The sequence below is a fragment of the Biomphalaria glabrata genome, chromosome 1 (genome assembly GCF_947242115.1).
Source record: "Biomphalaria glabrata chromosome 1, xgBioGlab47.1, whole genome shotgun sequence".
NCBI classification, from domain to species: domain Eukaryota; kingdom Metazoa; phylum Mollusca; class Gastropoda; family Planorbidae; genus Biomphalaria; species Biomphalaria glabrata.
In genome coordinates this window covers 72,160,945-72,181,672 of record NC_074711.1, presented here as the reverse complement: position 1 = coordinate 72,181,672, position 20,728 = coordinate 72,160,945, and the positions used below count along the sequence as shown (strand labels likewise).

General features: G+C 36.4%; 1 protein-coding gene across 5 annotated transcripts in view; it reads left to right on the top strand.

The window, feature by feature from the left end:
- Window positions 1-20,728, top strand: part of LOC106058280 (regulator of G-protein signaling 9-binding protein-like) — a 98,017-nt gene that overhangs the window by 8,165 nt on the left and 69,124 nt on the right. For 2 of the 5 annotated variants that reach the window (XM_056012747.1, XM_056012730.1), the window contains exon 2: window positions 19,779-19,845. The exons of 1 other annotated variant lie outside the window; for it this stretch is intronic. The gene's annotated coding sequence lies outside the window, so the exon portion shown is untranslated. Of the gene's footprint in view, window positions 1-10,513; window positions 10,652-12,992; window positions 13,144-19,778; window positions 19,846-20,728 lie in introns of those variants that run through there. 2 more of the 5 variants (XM_056012761.1, XM_056012757.1) reach the window with 2 other exon arrangements.

The window sequence follows — 20,728 nt, the reverse complement described above, 5'->3', positions numbered from 1 at the left end:
ACAGACGACCTCCCAACAGACGAGCTCCTAACAGACGACCTCCTAACAGACGACCTCCTAACAGTCGAGCTCCTAACAGACGACCTCCTAACAGACGACCTCCTAACAGACGAGCTCCTAACAGACGAGCTCCCAACAGACGACCTCCCAACAGACGACCTCCCAACAGACGAGCTCTAGCTCCTAACAGACGACCTCCCAACAGACGACCTCCTAACAGACGAGCTCCTAACAGACGACCTCCCAACAGACGAGCTCCTAACAGACGACCTCCTAACAGACGACCTCCCAACAGACGACCTCCTAACAGACGACCTCCTAACAGACGACCTCCTAACAGACGACCTCCCAACAGACGACCTCCCAACAGACGAGCTCCTAACAGACGACCTCCTAACAGACGACCTCCCAACAGACGACCTCCCAACAGACGACCTCCCAACAGACGAGCTCCTAACAGACGACCTCCCAACAGACGAGCTCCTAACAGACGACCTCCTAACAGACGACCTCCCAACAGACGACCTCCCAACAGACGACCTCCCAACAGACGAGCTCCTAACAGACGACCTCCCAACAGTCGACCTCCTAACAGACGACCTCCCAACAGACGAGCTCCTAACAGACGACCTCCTAACAGACGACCTCCCAACAGACGAGCTCCTAACAGACGACCTCCCAACAGACGACCTCCTAACAGACGACCTCCTAACAGACGACCTCCTAACAGACGAGCTCCTAACAGACGACCTCCCAACAGACGACCTCCCAACAGACGACCTCCCAACAGACGACCTCCCAACAGACGACCTCCTAACAGACGACCTCCTAACAGACGAGCTCCCAACAGTTGAGCTCCTAACAGACGAGCTCCTAACAGACGACCTCCTAACAGACGAGCTCCTAACAGACGAGCTCCTAACAGACGACCTCCCAACAGACGAGCTCCTAACAGACGACCTCCTAACAGACGACCTCCCAACAGACGACCTCCCAACAGACGACCTCCCAACAGACGACCTCCCAACAGACGAGCTCCTAACAGACGACCTCCCAACAGACGACCTCCCAACAGACGACCTCCTAACAGACGAGCTCCTAACAGACGACCTCCTAACAGACGAGCTCCTAACAGACGAGCTCCTAACCAAGATGACCAGTGATGTGAGTAGACAGTTCTGTTGAGACATAAGGCATGCAGTGAATGGAAACGATTTCCAGTTTTAAAAACGAAAATCTCAAAGCCAAATAATAATTGTAATAATAAAAAATTATAATTTTGTTTGGATTGAAAGTAAAAACTAAGAGTCGATAAACAACATTGATTTCAAGAAACATATTTTATGATTAGATCTATTTATAGACACAGAACTATGTCGACTGGCCAAAGAGACAATTTGTCTTCGTTCTCTCTATTGATAGTGTAACACACATTGGTCGTTGAAGATTATTTAAAATCACTCTTCACCCAAAAGAAAATCTTTAGTTTTAAGAATCGAAATAAAACACAATCCCCATATTCCCAATCGAAAAGAACTAGCTATAAATTCTAAGGTAATAGGGGCATTTTAAAAGATGTTTGACGGCCTTGTAAGGATGCGCACAAAGCCTGCAGTGCAGTGTAATAGGTGTATTATGTTTAGAAACGTCTAGCTACAGTTACATCTAGAAACAGACCAATGCTGATGTAATTCTAAGTGAATACATCTAGAAACAGACCAATGCTGATGTAATTCTAATTGAATACATCTAGAAACAGACCAATGCTGATGTAATTCTAAATGAATACATCTAGAAACAGACCAATGCTGATGTAATTCTAATTGAATACATCTAGAAACAGACCAATGCTGATGTAATTCTAAATGAATACATCTAGAAACAGACCAATGCTGATGTAATTCTAATTGAATACATCTAGAAACAGACCAATGCTGATGTCATTCTAAGTGAATACATCTAGAAACAGACCAATGCTGATGTAATTCTAATTGAATACATCTAGAAACAGACCAATTCTGATGTAATTCTAAGTGAATACATCTAGAAACAGACCAATGCTGATGTCATTCTAAGTGAATACATCTAGAAACAGACCAATGCTGATGTAATTCTAATTGAATACATCTAGAAACAGACCAATGCTGATGTCATTCTAATTGAATACATCTAGAAACAGACCAATTCTGATGTAATTCTAAGTGAATACATCTAGAAACAGACCAATGCTGATGTCATTCTAAGTGAGTACATCTAGAAACAGACCAATGCTGATGTAATTCTAAGTGAATACATCTAGAAACAGACCAATGCTGATGTCATTCTAATTGAATACATCTAGAAACAGACCAATTCTGATGTAATTCTAAGTGAATACATCTAGAAACAGACCAATGCTGATGTCATTCTAAGTGAATACATCTAGAAACAGACCAATGCTGATGTAATTCTAAGTGAATACATCTAGAAACAGACCAATTCTGATGTAATTCTAAGTGAATACATCTAGAAACAGACCAATTCTGATGTAATTCTAAGTGAATACATCTAGAAACAGACCAATGCTGATGTCATTCTAAGTGAATACATCTAGAAACAGACCAATGCTGATGTAATTCTAAGTGAATACATCTAGAAACAGACCAATGCTGATGTAATTCTAATTGAATACATCTAGAAACAGACCAATTCTGATGTAATTCTAAGTGAATACATCTAGAAACAGACCAATGCTGATGTCATTCTAAGTGAATACATCTAGAAACAGACCAATGCTGATGTAATTCTAAGTGAATACATCTAGAAACAGACCAATTCTGATGTAATTCTAAGTGAATACATCTAGAAACAGACCAATTCTGATGTAATTCTAAGTGAATACATCTAGAAACAGACCAATGCTGATGTCATTCTAAGTGAATACATCTAGAAACAGACCAATGCTGATGTAATTCTAAGTGAATACATCTAGAAACAGACCAATGCTGATGTAATTCTAAGTGAATACATCTAGAAACAGACCAATGCTGATGTCATTCTAAGTGAATACATCTAGAAACAGACCAATGCTGATGTCATTCTAAGTGAATACATCTAGAAACAGACCAATGCTGATGTCATTCTAAGTGAATACATCTAGAAACAGACCAATGCTGATGTAATTCTAAGTGAATACATCTAGAAACAGACCAATGCTGATGTAATTCTAAGTGAATACATCTAGAAACAGACCAATGCTGATGTAATTCTAAGTGAATACATCTAGAAACAGACCAATGCTGATGTAATTCTAAGTGAATACATCTAGAAACTGACCAATGCTGATGTAATTCTAATTGAATACATCTAGAAACAGACCAATTCTGATGTCATTCTAATTGAATACATCTAGAAACAGACCAATGCTGATGTCATTCTAAGTGAATACATCTAGAAACAGACCAATGCTGATTTCATTCTAAGTGAATACATTTAGAAACAGACCAACGCTGATGTAATTCTAAGTGAATACATCTAGAAACAGACCAATGCTGATGTAATTCTAAGTGAATACATTTAGAAACAGACCAACGCTGATGTAATTCTAAGTGAATACATCTAGAAACAGACCAACGCTGATGTAATTCTAAGTGAATACATCTAGAAACAGACCAATGCTGATGTCATTCTAAGTGAGTACATCTAGAAACAGACCAATGCTGATGTAATTCTAATTGAATACATCTAGAAACAGACCAATGCTGATGTCATTCTAATTGAATACATCTAGAAACAGACCAATTCTGATGTAATTCTAAGTGAATACATCTAGAAACAGACCAATGCTGATGTCATTCTAAGTGAATACATCTAGAAACAGACCAATGCTGATGTAATTCTAAGTGAATACATCTAGAAACAGACCAATGCTGATGTAATTCTAATTGAATACATCTAGAAACAGACCAATTCTGATGTAATTCTAAGTGAATACATCTAGAAACAGACCAATGCTGATGTCATTCTAAGTGAATACATCTAGAAACAGACCAATGCTGATGTAATTCTAAGTGAATACATCTAGAAACAGACCAATTCTGATGTAATTCTAAGTGAATACATCTAGAAACAGACCAATTCTGATGTAATTCTAAGTGAATACATCTAGAAACAGACCAATGCTGATGTCATTCTAAGTGAATACATCTAGAAACAGACCAATGCTGATGTAATTCTAAGTGAATACATCTAGAAACAGACCAATGCTGATGTAATTCTAATTGAATACATCTAGAAACAGACCAATTCTGATGTAATTCTAAGTGAATACATCTAGAAACAGACCAATGCTGATGTCATTCTAAGTGAATACATCTAGAAACAGACCAATGCTGATGTAATTCTAATTGAATACATCTAGAAACAGACCAATGCTGATGTCATTCTAATTGAATACAACTAGAAACAGACCAATTCTGATGTAATTCTAAGTGAATACATCTAGAAACAGACCAATGCTGATGTCATTCTAAGTGAATACATCTAGAAACAGACCAATGCTGATGTAATTCTAAGTGAATACATCTAGAAACAGACCAATGCTGATGTAATTCTAATTGAATACATCTAGAAACAGACCAATTCTGATGTAATTCTAAGTGAATACATCTAGAAACAGACCAATGCTGATGTCATTCTAAGTGAATACATCTAGAAACAGACCAATGCTGATGTAATTCTAAGTGAATACATCTAGAAACAGACCAATGCTGATGTAATTCTAAGTGAATACATCTAGAAACAGACCAATGCTGATGTAATTCTAAGTGAATACATCTAGAAACTGACCAATGCTGATGTAATTCTAATTGAATACATCTAGAAACAGACCAATTCTGATGTCATTCTAAGTGAATACATCTAGAAACAGACCAATGCTGATGTCATTCTAAGTGAATACATCTAGAAACAGACCAATGCTGATTTCATTCTAAGTGAATACATTTAGAAACAGACCAACGCTGATGTAATTCTAAGTGAATACATCTAGAAACAGACCAATGCTGATGTAATTCTAAGTGAATACATTTAGAAACAGACCAACGCTGATGTAATTCTAAGTGAATACATCTAGAAACAGACCAACGCTGATGTAATTCTAAGTGAATACATTTAGAAACAGACCAACGCTGATGTAATTCTAAGTGAATACATCTAGAAACAGACCAATTCTGATGTAATTCTAAGTGAATACATCTAGAAACAGACCAATGCTGATGTAATTCTAATTGAATACATCTAGAAACAGACCAACGCTGATGTAATTCTAATTGAATACATCTAGAAACAGACCAATGCTGATGTAATTCTAAGTGAATACATCTAGAAACAGACCAATGCTGATGTAATTCTAAGTGAATACATCTAGAAACAGACCAATGCTGATGTAATTCTAAGTGAATACATTTAGAAACAGACCAACGCTGATGTAATTCTAAGTGAATACATCTAGAAACAGACCAATTCTGATGTAATTCTAAGTGAATACATCTAGAAACAGACCAATGCTGATGTAATTCTAATTGAATACATCTAGAAACAGACCAACGCTGATGTAATTCTAATTGAATACATCTAGAAACAGACCAATGCTGATGTAATTCTAAGTGAATACATCTAGAAACAGACCAATGCTGATGTAATTCTAAGTGAATACATCTAGAAACAGACCAATGCTGATGTAATTCTAAGTGAATACATCTAGAAACAGACCAACGCTGATGTAATTCTAATTGAATACATCTAGAAACAGACCAACGCTGATGTAATTCTAATTGAATACATCTAGAAACAGACCAATGCTGATGTCATTCTAATTGAATACATCTAGAAACAGACCAATGCTGATGTAATTCTAAGTGAATACATCTAGAAACAGACCAACGCTGATGTAATTCTAAGTGAATACATCTAGAAACAGACCAATGCTGATGTAATTCTAAGTGAATACATCTAGAAACAGACCAATTCTGATGTAATTCTAAGTGAATACATCTAGAAACAGACCAATTCTGATGTAATTCTAAGTGAATACATCTAGAAACAGACCAATGCTGATGTCATTCTAAGTGAATACATCTAGAAACAGACCAATGCTGATGTAATTCTAAGTGAATACATCTAGAAACAGACCAATGCTGATGTAATTCTAATTGAATACATCTAGAAACAGACCAATTCTGATGTAATTCTAAGTGAATACATCTAGAAACAGACCAATGCTGATGTCATTCTAAGTGAATACATCTAGAAACAGACCAATGCTGATGTAATTCTAAGTGAATACATCTAGAAACAGACCAATTCTGATGTAATTCTAAGTGAATACATCTAGAAACAGACCAATTCTGATGTAATTCTAAGTGAATACATCTAGAAACAGACCAATGCTGATGTCATTCTAAGTGAATACATCTAGAAACAGACCAATGCTGATGTAATTCTAAGTGAATACATCTAGAAACAGACCAATGCTGATGTAATTCTAAGTGAATACATCTAGAAACAGACCAATGCTGATGTCATTCTAAGTGAATACATCTAGAAACAGACCAATGCTGATGTCATTCTAAGTGAATACATCTAGAAACAGACCAATGCTGATGTCATTCTAAGTGAATACATCTAGAAACAGACCAATGCTGATGTAATTCTAAGTGAATACATCTAGAAACAGACCAATGCTGATGTAATTCTAAGTGAATACATCTAGAAACAGACCAATGCTGATGTAATTCTAAGTGAATACATCTAGAAACAGACCAATGCTGATGTAATTCTAAGTGAATACATCTAGAAACTGACCAATGCTGATGTAATTCTAATTGAATACATCTAGAAACAGACCAATTCTGATGTCATTCTAATTGAATACATCTAGAAACAGACCAATGCTGATGTCATTCTAAGTGAATACATCTAGAAACAGACCAATGCTGATTTCATTCTAAGTGAATACATTTAGAAACAGACCAACGCTGATGTAATTCTAAATGAATACATCTAGAAACAGACCAATGCTGATGTAATTCTAAGTGAATACATTTAGAAACAGACCAACGCTGATGTAATTCTAAGTGAATACATCTAGAAACAGACCAACGCTGATGTAATTCTAAGTGAATACATCTAGAAACAGACCAATGCTGATGTCATTCTAAGTGAGTACATCTAGAAACAGACCAATGCTGATGTAATTCTAATTGAATACATCTAGAAACAGACCAATGCTGATGTCATTCTAATTGAATACATCTAGAAACAGACCAATTCTGATGTAATTCTAAGTGAATACATCTAGAAACAGACCAATGCTGATGTCATTCTAAGTGAATACATCTAGAAACAGACCAATGCTGATGTAATTCTAAGTGAATACATCTAGAAACAGACCAATGCTGATGTAATTCTAATTGAATACATCTAGAAACAGACCAATTCTGATGTAATTCTAAGTGAATACATCTAGAAACAGACCAATGCTGATGTCATTCTAAGTGAATACATCTAGAAACAGACCAATGCTGATGTAATTCTAAGTGAATACATCTAGAAACAGACCAATTCTGATGTAATTCTAAGTGAATACATCTAGAAACAGACCAATTCTGATGTAATTCTAAGTGAATACATCTAGAAACAGACCAATGCTGATGTCATTCTAAGTGAATACATCTAGAAACAGACCAATGCTGATGTAATTCTAAGTGAATACATCTAGAAACAGACCAATGCTGATGTAATTCTAATTGAATACATCTAGAAACAGACCAATTCTGATGTAATTCTAAGTGAATACATCTAGAAACAGACCAATGCTGATGTCATTCTAAGTGAATACATCTAGAAACAGACCAATGCTGATGTAATTCTAATTGAATACATCTAGAAACAGACCAATGCTGATGTCATTCTAATTGAATACAACTAGAAACAGACCAATTCTGATGTAATTCTAAGTGAATACATCTAGAAACAGACCAATGCTGATGTCATTCTAAGTGAATACATCTAGAAACAGACCAATGCTGATGTAATTCTAAGTGAATACATCTAGAAACAGACCAATGCTGATGTAATTCTAATTGAATACATCTAGAAACAGACCAATTCTGATGTAATTCTAAGTGAATACATCTAGAAACAGACCAATGCTGATGTCATTCTAAGTGAATACATCTAGAAACAGACCAATGCTGATGTAATTCTAAGTGAATACATCTAGAAACAGACCAATGCTGATGTAATTCTAAGTGAATACATCTAGAAACAGACCAATGCTGATGTAATTCTAAGTGAATACATCTAGAAACTGACCAATGCTGATGTAATTCTAATTGAATACATCTAGAAACAGACCAATTCTGATGTCATTCTAAGTGAATACATCTAGAAACAGACCAATGCTGATGTCATTCTAAGTGAATACATCTAGAAACAGACCAATGCTGATTTCATTCTAAGTGAATACATTTAGAAACAGACCAACGCTGATGTAATTCTAAGTGAATACATCTAGAAACAGACCAATGCTGATGTAATTCTAAGTGAATACATTTAGAAACAGACCAACGCTGATGTAATTCTAAGTGAATACATCTAGAAACAGACCAACGCTGATGTAATTCTAAGTGAATACATTTAGAAACAGACCAACGCTGATGTAATTCTAAGTGAATACATCTAGAAACAGACCAATGCTGATGTAATTCTAATTGAATACATCTAGAAACAGACCAACGCTGATGTAATTCTAATTGAATACATCTAGAAACAGACCAATGCTGATGTAATTCTAAGTGAATACATCTAGAAACAGACCAATGCTGATGTAATTCTAAGTGAATACATCTAGAAACAGACCAATGCTGATGTAATTCTAAGTGAATACATCTAGAAACAGACCAACGCTGATGTAATTCTAATTGAATACATCTAGAAACAGACCAACGCTGATGTAATTCTAATTGAATACATCTAGAAACAGACCAATGCTGATGTCATTCTAATTGAATACATCTAGAAACAGACCAATGCTGATGTAATTCTAAGTGAATACATCTAGAAACAGACCAACGCTGATGTAATTCTAAGTGAATACATCTAGAAACAGATCAATGCTGATGTCATTCTAAGTGAATACATCTAGAAACAGACCAATGCTGATGTAATTCTAAGTGAATACATCTAGAAACAGACCAATGCTGATGTCATTCTAAGTGAACTACTAAACGCTTGGAACTAAATACAAGTACACGACTAAACAACTTACACTTCCTGTTGTTAGCTTGCACTTTAGTTCCATCACCTTAGTCCCATCACTTTTTGTCTATCACTTATTCCCATCACTTTTTGTCTATCACTTATTTTCATCACTTTTTGTCTATCACTTATTTCCATCACTTATTTCCATCACTTATTTCCATCACTTATTTCCATCACGTATTTCCATCACTTATTTCCATCACTTATTTCCATCACTTATTTCCATCACTTATTTCCATCACTTATTTCTATCACTTATTTCCATCACTTATTTCCATCACGTATTTCCATCACTTATTTCCATCACTTATTTCCATCACTTATTTCCATCACGTATTTCCATCACTTATTTCCATCACTTATTTCCATCACTTATTTCCATCACTTATTTCCATCACTTATTTCCATCACTTATTTCCATCACGTATTTCCATCACTTATTTCCATCACTTATTTCCATCACTTAGGTCTACATTAAGTTAAGTTCAAAATTTCTTATTTCTTTGTTTTGACGCAACTCCTTTAGAACCTTTGACCGTCTGCTTCTAGTACCGGAAGTAACATGAAACTTACTTCCTACAGGACAAAGCTAAAAAAACCAACTAGTTCACCAAATGAATGTAACTCCATTGTTTGAGTCTCTCTTTCTCATCCCTCTAGAAAGAGTATGGAACACATACAACAGTCGGAACTGTAGAAACACACTTTAAAACAGTATTTTCAATTCATTATTTACAATATTTAGGTCAATTGATTCTAGTCCAATTAGGCACGCTAGCCCCTACATGATAGAATGATTCCAGGTCTTGTTCAAAGAAAAGCTTGGTTTTTAAGTTTGACTTGCCTCGTGTATTATTTATTTATCTTTTTGTGCAATTTTACTGATCCCAAAAAGTGGACAAAATTGGAAATCAATATTTAAAAAAACCATCCAAGTAATTAAAAGGAAAATCAACGATGATCTTGTATTGTCTATGGGTAGGACATAAACACCTTTTAGCTGAACCTCGTTTATCAAACTGAAAGCCACCTCCCCGACTACCATATCATAGATATCGATTGATGTTCAAGGCAAATGTATGCAACCACCGGAACTTTGTGATCATTTATGTTTGAAGTTTATTTTATTACTATTTCTTTTTTTTGCATTGAGTGGGCTCAGGCGGTGTCTTTGATCGAATGTCTCCATTTTTAAATTCGTTTTTGTCCCTTTAGTGTTGGATGATCTAGCGAGGTGAAATTAAATTCGGACGAATTCCCGAGTGTTGTAGTAGATCTAGTGCCCGTGTTTTGGTTCGTGTTTCCAAATGGAATTTTTACTTGGACGATTCAACGTGAGAACTTATAGGTCAGTGTATTTGATCTAATTTTCACATGTTGAGTTTAATTAAAAAAATGCATCCGAAGTAATCTTTCTATCTAATCTGTATTCCTTTTTTAAAAATTAATTATTTACTATCAATATATACAACTCATACTACGTTGTCTTCGGTCCGATGATTAAGGATGAGTTCCTTATTTCACGTGACTTCGCAGACCCAGTTTCAACCTACATGATTTGTTAGATCTGATGCAAACAAAACCGTTATCTGTCCAACGCCTCTATTTAAGTTCTCTTGTCGCTGTCTACGCCTCTGTTGGATTGTCTTTGGGTCTCAAATGTTTGTTAAGTAACATTCGTAAACGCTCTCTAGCTGTTTCTTTCAGTAACCATTAGCATCTGGCTGTTTAGCTGTTTGCTTTTGCCAGTGAGGGCGAACTGACGTTTGAGTTGGTTGTTAAAGCGTTTCCGAGTGGGGTAAACTTGTTACACCTTTCTCCTTTAAAATTTCCTTAGACATAGGTCATATCCAATTTGTAAACATAGAGTTGAAGCTAGGTGCTGAAACAAATGATACATACATATATTAAACATAAATGAATAACAGCACCAGGGACCAAGTTTTTTAAGAGAGAAAGTAGTGAATTAAAATGCTACGAAAATAAGGGCATGCGCCGACCGAGGCTCGAACCTGTGACTCCGGATTCGACACTTGGTCCCTAGCACCTAGCTTCAACTCTATGTTTACATTTACAGCATTATTGCTCGTACCCACTGAAGCTTCTATATGTAATGTGTTTATGTTGTCCACTTGTCTTTGTGAGAGATATACAATTAGATAGAGCCATCGTTTGTCTAATACATGCCTAACGGCTGTCTATGTCGGCTCTATCGAAGTTGTTAGTGAACGGATGCTGCGAGGGTGGGGGAGGGGCTAGCTGGGGCTTGTGACCTTTGATCACTGGGGTGGTAATTTGCATACGAGCGAAATGACTCTTGATCAGAAGAATGTTTTTTTGGACATTCCGATGGTCTAGAGTCTAGAGGTTACTTTCGCTTGGTGCGTTATCGCTAGGCGGTGGTGTCGAATCCGGAGTCACAGGTTCGAGCCTCGGTCGGCGCATGCCCTTATTTTCGTAGCATTTTAATTCACTACTTTCTCTCTTAAAAAACTTGGTCCCTGGTGCTGTTATTCATTTATGTTTAATATATGTACATATCCAATTTGGTATAGGTTTCCTACCCAATGCTGCTGTCAAATCAATCAATCAATTTATCCATGTATCTACTTATTACTGAACATTACTGAACATTTTTTTCATTATTATTGCATAATACAAATGGAAAGTGTAAAATGTCTAATTCTGGGGGGAAAGCCGCCATTAGTTTTGCGTAATCTGTCTGTTCGTTGGTCCGTCCGGTCTAGAGCTGAAAAAAATACAAAAGATGCTGAAAATGGGATATTATGATATTTTAGATGTTGCAAAGTTCTAGTGCAATGGGCTATACTTGTTTGCTTTCTGAAAGCCAATCGTTTAAGTTTTACAATTAAATATGCAAGCAGTTTTTTTAAAAAATAAAACACAAATTTTTCAACTATTCACTAGTAATAGTAGAAAAGCATGGGAAGATTATATTGATTGAGGGGATTTTTCTGTATGTATTTGACATCTATGCAAAAGGTTTTGTTCTTTTCTTAAATAATGTAAAACAAAATTCCGTTCTAAAATCTACTATCAATGTAAAGATCTCTTTTTGTTTCAACGGACAAAGAATGCAATTTGTATGTATAGGTATATTTTATAACAAATTGGATAAACGGTGTTTGATACGTCATTACAAGTGGAGTGCTAAGGGGACAGTACAAAATACACTTCAACAAAGGGAAAGACCTCCTCCTTGAGGCTTTGAATGAGAGATTAACTCTTGATAAAAACATTAATTAGATGATCATTCAAAAACACCAATTAAACTAGCTCACACTGAACCATACCCCCATAACAGATAGTTCATTGAATAGTAACAATGTAAAAATAATAGTAACAGTGATATATCTACGTACCTTGTGGTATCATGTCGACAGTCGACCTAACACTACAATATTATCGGCAACACTTTGGACTTTCATTAGTCTCTTCTTTTTGTTTTTTGTATCGACGGATATAGAACTGTGGTTGTTGATAGTTTTCAGTTCATAGTTTCTGAAATTCATGCTGAAATGATTGAGACCCGCCTTTTTGCCTGCCTGAGTGGATCACTTCGGAGGCCGATTCTGACTTTGTGTTTCCGCTAAAACTATTAGTTTAACCTTGTTAAAAACTCTAAACACGGAGATTCCCAAGAAATTTGTCTGTGTTGCTTAGCTATACTCGAGCATGCGCTGAGCGTCAAGTGTGTCGGCAGACGAGACAATATTTTTTTTCTTTAGTAATTACAGTCACGGCGTGTTTGTTTTATAATTTATTGCTGACATTATGTTGGAAAGTTGTTTTATTATCTTTATATGAGTTACTTTTCAAGTAAGTGCATTACACTTAACCCATTACACTTAACTCATTACACTAAACTCATTACACTTAACCCATTAACGTAATAATTTTTCCTTCCGTAATTTTTTTAAAAAATATTTTGTTTAACAATTTTTGTCGTTGGTATGGCTGTACATAGTCATGACTATAGTTCATCGGAATATGGTCTGACTCACAAGGATCTGCAGAGGAATATGGTCTGACTCACAAGGATCTGCAGAGGAATATGGTCTGACACACAAGGATCTGCAGAGGAATATGGTCTGACTCACAAGGATCTGCAGAGGAATATGGTCTGACACACAAGGATCTACAGAGGAATATGGTCTGACACACAAGGATCTGCAGAGGAATAAGGTCTGACACACAAGGATCTACAGAGGAATAGGGTCTGACACACAAGGATCTACAGAGGAATATGGTCTGACACACAAGGATCTACAGAGGAATAGGGTCTGACACACAAGGATCTACAGAGGAATAGGGTCTGACACACAAGGATCTACAGAGGAATAAGGTCTGACACACAAGGATCTACAGAGGAATAGGGTCTGACACACAAGGATCTACAGAGGAATATGGTCTGACACACAAGGATCTACAGAGGAATAAGGTCTGACACACAAGGATCTGCAGAGGAATATGGTCTGACACACAAGGATCTACAGAGGAATAAGGTCTGACACACAAGGATGTATTATTTCCCTATCGCTGTACACCTTAATTGTTAATCAGTTAAATCCTTTAAATAACCGAAAACCATATTTAGCAATGATATCCTTTAATATAGAAAAGATTGTCTCTGGTCAGGTACAATGCTTCTAATTGCCACAGATATCACCAGGCCATATCAAATGCCACGTATCTTAAAATAGGTTAAGGCCTTTTCATGTGTAAATCCGGTCCTAATATCTATCTATCTATCTATCTATCTATCTATCTATCTATCTATCTATCTATCTATCTATCTATCTATCTATCTATCTATCTATCTATCTTCCCTTGTATATCTACTAAATATATTTTAATTTTTTGACTTTTTCTTCCTAATTCCGATAATCCACCGAGGCTAGGGTCAGAGATCTGACTCCAATTCGACCTTTTGATAACTTGCGTGACGATCTCTTGACAGGGACACATCGATGAACGTTCTGGTGTCATTTGGTTTTGTCACTTGATGGTGTCATTTGATTTTGTCACTTGATGGTGTCATTTGATTTTGTCACTTGATGGTGTCATTTGATGTTATAAAAATATTTGTTTTAAAGTTTTCAGATTGCTATTTTTATCTGAAATAATGTCACGCAGTCTCGAGAGGAAAATATTAAATAACTGGTGATATTAACTTAAAAAACAACAATATTGAAAGGTTATTAAGAGTAAGATGAACACTGACATTTTATAATTGCACTGGACATAAATTTATTGTGGTACTGTGGCTGCACTGTGGTTGTTCTGAGGTTGTTCTATGGTACTTTTGTGTTTTTTCTATGGTGGTATTAGTTGTTATGTAATAGTTCTGAGGTTGGTCTATGATAGTTCATTAGTTGTTTTGTGGTAGTTTTGTGGCTCTACTGTGGATGTGCTATGGTATTTCTACGATTGTCTTTTAATATGTTTTGAGTGTGATTGATTAACCAAGAATAATTTCATGGTCTGTTAACTTTGAACTCAAGGGCTACGCCTGGTTAGCCTCTACCACTAATATAGCGACCATCCCTTCCCCCCCCCCCAACTGAGCCTAGCCCCTCCCTACTGAGAATCTTATTCTCACGTTACTTCGCTGCCTTTGAATTGGTCGGTAATTTGTTACACATTCGTCTGTTCCTAGACAAGCGCATACTTAAAGTCTGTTCTTGAAACTAAGGTCAACTCGACACTCTTTTAAACCGTAACTCGCGAGTGAAACTTATAAATGCAATAAATCTTCGCTTTATCTCTACCATGGGCGGACTGGCTATATGGGCATCAGTGCAAATGCCCGGTGGACCTGTACCCTATTGGGCCAGTAGGGCCACCGAAAGGGCCGCATGAATGCCAGTAATTTTTTTAAAGATTTTATAATATCCTCTTTAAATGCAACACTTTGAGTTCGTGATTTAAACAAAATCTTTGACACTTTAAACTTTAATACTAATCTAAAGCATTGCCGTAAATACCCTACATCCGTATATAGTGCTTCTAGTAGACGTCAATTCCTTACACATACTAAACGATAAACAAGAAACATAAGGCCATTATTTCATACAGAGATCAATGTTAATGTGAATATATTCGGATGAATCTATAAATAAACCAACGACGTTCCACGAATTCTTATTAGTTTGGTGGAGTTGTAGCATGATCTAAAGTAGCCGCTACGAAGCCACAAATTATAATTATTTTCTTGAACAGTGTAGAAATGTGTTAATTGGACTCAAAATGCAAAGAAATAGAAAAAGAAGGAGCAGAAAATAACTAAGATAAAAAGCAACTATTGATGGAATCCTGTCAAAAAAAAATGTTTTCTCGCAAGCACTAGAGATTCACCGACGTTATGATAACAGCATTTCTGAATGAAATGGTTCAACGCTATAAGACGACTGAGATATAGGTCTACATGGAGGGTTTGCTAAAATATGAAATCATCTTGACAGCATTAGTTTTATGAACGTAATTATATTGTTACGAATCTCACTATCCAGGCTCTCTGCAAACTGCACCTTACACCACCAACTTAAAGAACTTGACAACTCAGGGCTCCAAAGTAACGTAACACTTTAATAGTTGAATAAATAACAGCCAATACTGTACAATTGGCAACACGTACACTGTACAAATATCTCTCCGATAACACCGTTCCGCCGTATCAACTCTTGCACTGGCCTCTCCGTCTCGTTCCGGGCTTGCACTGGGTTCAACAGTTCAGGACTGACTTCACACACTAGGCTCGTTGTGTCGGACTCGATCACAGACCAAGATCAAGACGCCGTTCGTCTCAACTGTACTTGATAGTACTCCGCACTGAACCGTCGTAATGCTCCGTACAGAACCACACCGCTGAACTGTGCTGTAGTCGACCGTGTTCTGAACTCTTGTCGTGAACCTCCTTTCTGAACCTTGCTGTATTGAGCCCCTTTTCTCGACTGTCTTGACTGCGACACCTCCGCTCTTTATATAGGGTCCCTACTGGCCTTCTCGAACAGGACAGAACGCCGCTCGACGTTTCTAGGTGGTCAGATGACTACAACTCTCGTGACGCCCCTGAGATCTGTTCACGATGGCGATCCTTCCCGAACTGTCCTGTTGACACTCGACTCGGCTGACCGTAGTAGCTCGTCACGGTTGACCGCTCGTCTAGCGCTGGCCTGGGGCGAATTGCGTCGGCTGACTACACTCACACCACTACCCCCATCTGTGCCACCACCAAGTTTATAACAATATTAAATTACCGTCAAACAAGTGGACTTAATGTTCTGTTGTGTGTGTGCAGCCAGCTCTAAGATGCAGACAGTCAAACTAGGTTTCCAAGTTATTGAGAAAGCAGTATTTGACCTTGTGAGTAAAGTAAGACTCCCCTTCCAGACCTTGCGATCTACAGGTCAGACGATGTTAAAGTCATGTTTCTTTAGCCAATGGTTGACGAGCAGTACAATGACCAACCGCATTTGCATTCCTCAACTAAGGTCAGGTATCCTTTTGAGTAGGGTGGACTCAAGGGCATCTTACACTTACCGAAATTCAAAATATAAATATTTCTATGGATTAATTTCTGCGTTTCATAATAAGTTACATAATATTTGTTTCAATGGATTTTTAAAAAGAGTTTAAGAATATGTTTCGTAATTATAAATGTAGAGTACAATTGCTTAAAGTTTTTATTATTTATATATATCATGGGCGTAGCCAGGATTTTTTTCGGGGGGGGGGGAGGTTGGGGGGGATTTTTTTCTCCCACCACCCGACCCCCCCCCCACCCCGCGAATTTTTTTTTTATATGTATTTATGTGTGTGTGTGTAAATAATCTTTATTGCATTCTGACACTTCATTCTTTTGGAAGACGTTTATTGTGCCCTAGAATAGGTTCTTCCATGAGTTAGTGGAAAAATTGTAGATTCCCCGCCAATACCAGCAAGGGGGTCTGGGGGAGCGCTAGGAGCTCCTCCAGCGCTGGGCGAAGCCCCGCCGCCAAGCACTATTTCTGATATCGAAAGCCAACAAAATGCATATTCTGAGGTATCTACAGTGCATTTTCCTGCTATTAAAAGGTTTTATTTCAAAAACCTAATGTGCTATTCTTACTGACTTAGACCCTACCGCGCCGTTCGGAGCATTTGACGTCAAGCTGTTTCCATAAGAATCTGTCACTGGTAATGTCTGAAGCCTCTTTCCACCTGCCATGAGGACCTCAATGAATGAGTGGCGTCAAGTTATACTAGGATATCATTGCAACTCTTCTTATGCGTAATTCATTTTGTCGGAGAACATGTCCCGCAAACCTCATGCGTCGCTCTCTCACAATCTTACTAAAGGGTCGACTCCCAGTTCGGCATAGTATTTCCTTGATTTAAACCCGATCTCTATAACTGACTACTAAAATCTGTCTTAGCCATCTTTGTTGAGCAACATTTAGTGTTTTTCAATTTCGGCAGATGACTATTCACTACAGTTTATTAAGGGAGCCCTGCCACTGGTAAAATGTGAAACCACTCTTGAATACGCTCTTGGAATTAAGTGACTGTAGTTTGCTTTAGATTTTATATCGAAAAGAGAAGTTTTATCGTCAAAATAATCTGTTGGGGGTTTTCCACCTCAAAATGCTCTGTAGGGGGATCTTAAACTCAAAACCATCTGGAGGGGTTTTAAACTTTAAACAAACGCCATCTGTAGAAGAGGGGTTTAAACTCAAAACCCCCGATTGGATTGGCTACGCTCAAATAATTTTAGTGTGTAATTTGCTTTTTTTTTATATTGAAGAGGTATTTTTAGCATTAAACCCCTCTGAATGGGGGTTTAAATTCAAAACCCCTTATGGCAACGCTCATAACATTTTGAGTGCGTAATTTGCTTTTTTTCTTACACTGAAGATGTATTTTTTAGCCTCAAACCCCCTGGCAGGGGGTTTAAACTCAAAACTCCTTTGGCTGCGTTCATAGATTTTAGTGTGAGTAATTTGCTTTTATTTATATTGAAGAGGTACTTTTTAGCTTCAAACTCCACTGGAGGGGAGTTTAAACTCAAAACCCCTTTGACTACACTCAAAACATTTTGAGTGTATAATTTGCTTTGTTTTTATTATTAAAGAGGTATTTTTTACCTTCAAACCCCGCTGAAGTGGGGTTTAAACTAAAAACTAAGTCAAAACCCATTTAGCTACGCTCATAACATTTTGAGTGCGTAATTAACTTTTTTTTATATTGAAGAGGGGGTTTATCGTAAATTTTGGAGGGGGTTTTAAAATCAAAATCTCCCTTAACTGTGCTCTTGGAATTAGGGGATTTTCGTTTGCATTTTTGTTTTGTTTTGTTTTATAGAAGAGGGGAGGTTAACTGCAAAACCCCCAAGTAGGGGGTTTAAAACTCAAAACCCCTAGTAGGGGGTTTTAAACACAAAACCCCTGGTAGGGGTCTTTAAACTCGAACCTCCCTGGTAGGGGGTTTTAAACTCAAAACCCCCTTGTAAGGGGTTTTAAACTCAAAACCCCATTGGTTGTGCTGGGGCAATTGATGGTTTAGTATTAAAATCTCACCTAAAATAAACAAAATCAAAGCAAAATATCATTCACTAAATTCCGATCCACCCCCCTTTTTTTTTGGGGGGGGGGGGATTTCATTTCGAGGGGGGGGTTTGAACCCCAAAACCCCCCCCCTGGCTACGCCCATGATATATATTAAAATATTAAATGTAATATTGGTTTACATTAACAATGTACTACATTCCTGAAATCCAAATCTTATAACAATAAATACTAAAATATTTTTTTCTAGTAAAACTTTATGTAATAATTGATTTAAAAAATATTTTAGTATTATTATGCCATGTTAAAACAGAATTTAGTATCAAATAAAATGCACATTTTGTTTAAAATGAAAAGACCTATAGTTCTCTATGTCGTTGTACTACGAATATGAAAATCAAAAGATTATTTCATCAAAGGTTGATGACTTTGTAAACAAAATCATCTATTTTTAATTTATGTAAGTATTACTAAATTTATAATTTTTAAGGTCAAATATAGTGTTAGCATTAAACGTACTCTTTCTTTTTACAAATAATGTTTTAAAACCTTTAAAATATGAACATTCATATAAAGTTCAACATTTTAAAAGCAATATTTACAAAACACCAAACTAAAAATGTTAGATTTATCTTTCAGATGGAAATTTCATTCAAAGTATGTATAAATAACCATGAGTTTCGCTTACGTTGATTGTCGTGTGGCAGCGGCGTAGAACATTGTTATGTCATACCAAAGGTACAGAGTTCGATTCTCTGATGCGTATTTTTCTTACCTAAAGTTTTTATACTTATTTATTCCCCCCAAAAAAAACAAATAAAAAAAATTGCATGAATTGTTGTTACCTGTTTTATCCTGTTTTTTTAATTTTTATTTTTTACTATATTTATAATCATTCGTCCCTTAAAGGTTGGCGTAACAAATTCTCTCACTCTTCCAAAATCAGAAGCTATCCTAAGCATATATCAAGACAAGGGTAAGTTTGTATTTGTAGATCTGTCATGTAGCTTCTCTTTGCCTTTCTATTACATTTGTACCTTTATGATCACGTCAGCTTTGGAATGCCTGGCATGTGAATGTGAAGTACATGCTTATGTTAATTTATAGGATAGCAGAAATGTCTTTAGTAAGAGATTCACCCTTCCAAATGTTATACTTTATTCATTTAGTAATAGTACTTCTTCAATAATTTTAAAATCATCTTATAAATTATTCATATAGCAAACTACTTTCGATACATTATTAAACTTAACATAATGCTTTTGATGACAGATATGATTGGAGGCCCATCATATGTCATACAATTTATGGGCCACATTGTAAAGAAATGACCTGACTGACCCAGACCGCACCTGATCTCTACTCATAATTGCTAAGTCAATAAAATAGGATTTTTTTCCCATTTATTTACCAAACAAATATTTGTGACATATTAAGTGTAATACAAAAAAAAAAAATTCCACCTTAAACAATGATAACTTTCATTTATTCTTGATTTATAACGTGTATTATTTTCAAAGCTTATATCAACTCACTCTGTCTTACAAAGCTTATATCAACTCACTCTGTCTGTCTTACAAAGCTTATATCAACTCACTCTGCCTTACAAAGCTTATATCAACTCATTCTGTCTGTCTTACAAAGCTTACTCACACTGTCTGTCTGCCTTACAAAGCTTATATCAACTCATTCTGTCTGTCTTACAAAGCTTATATCAACTCATTCTGTCTGTCTTACAAAGCTTATATCAACTCATTCTGTCTGTCTTACAAAGCTTATATCAACTCATTCTGTCTGTCTTACAAAACTTATATCAACTCATTCTGTCTGTCTTACAAAGCTTATATCAACTCATTCTG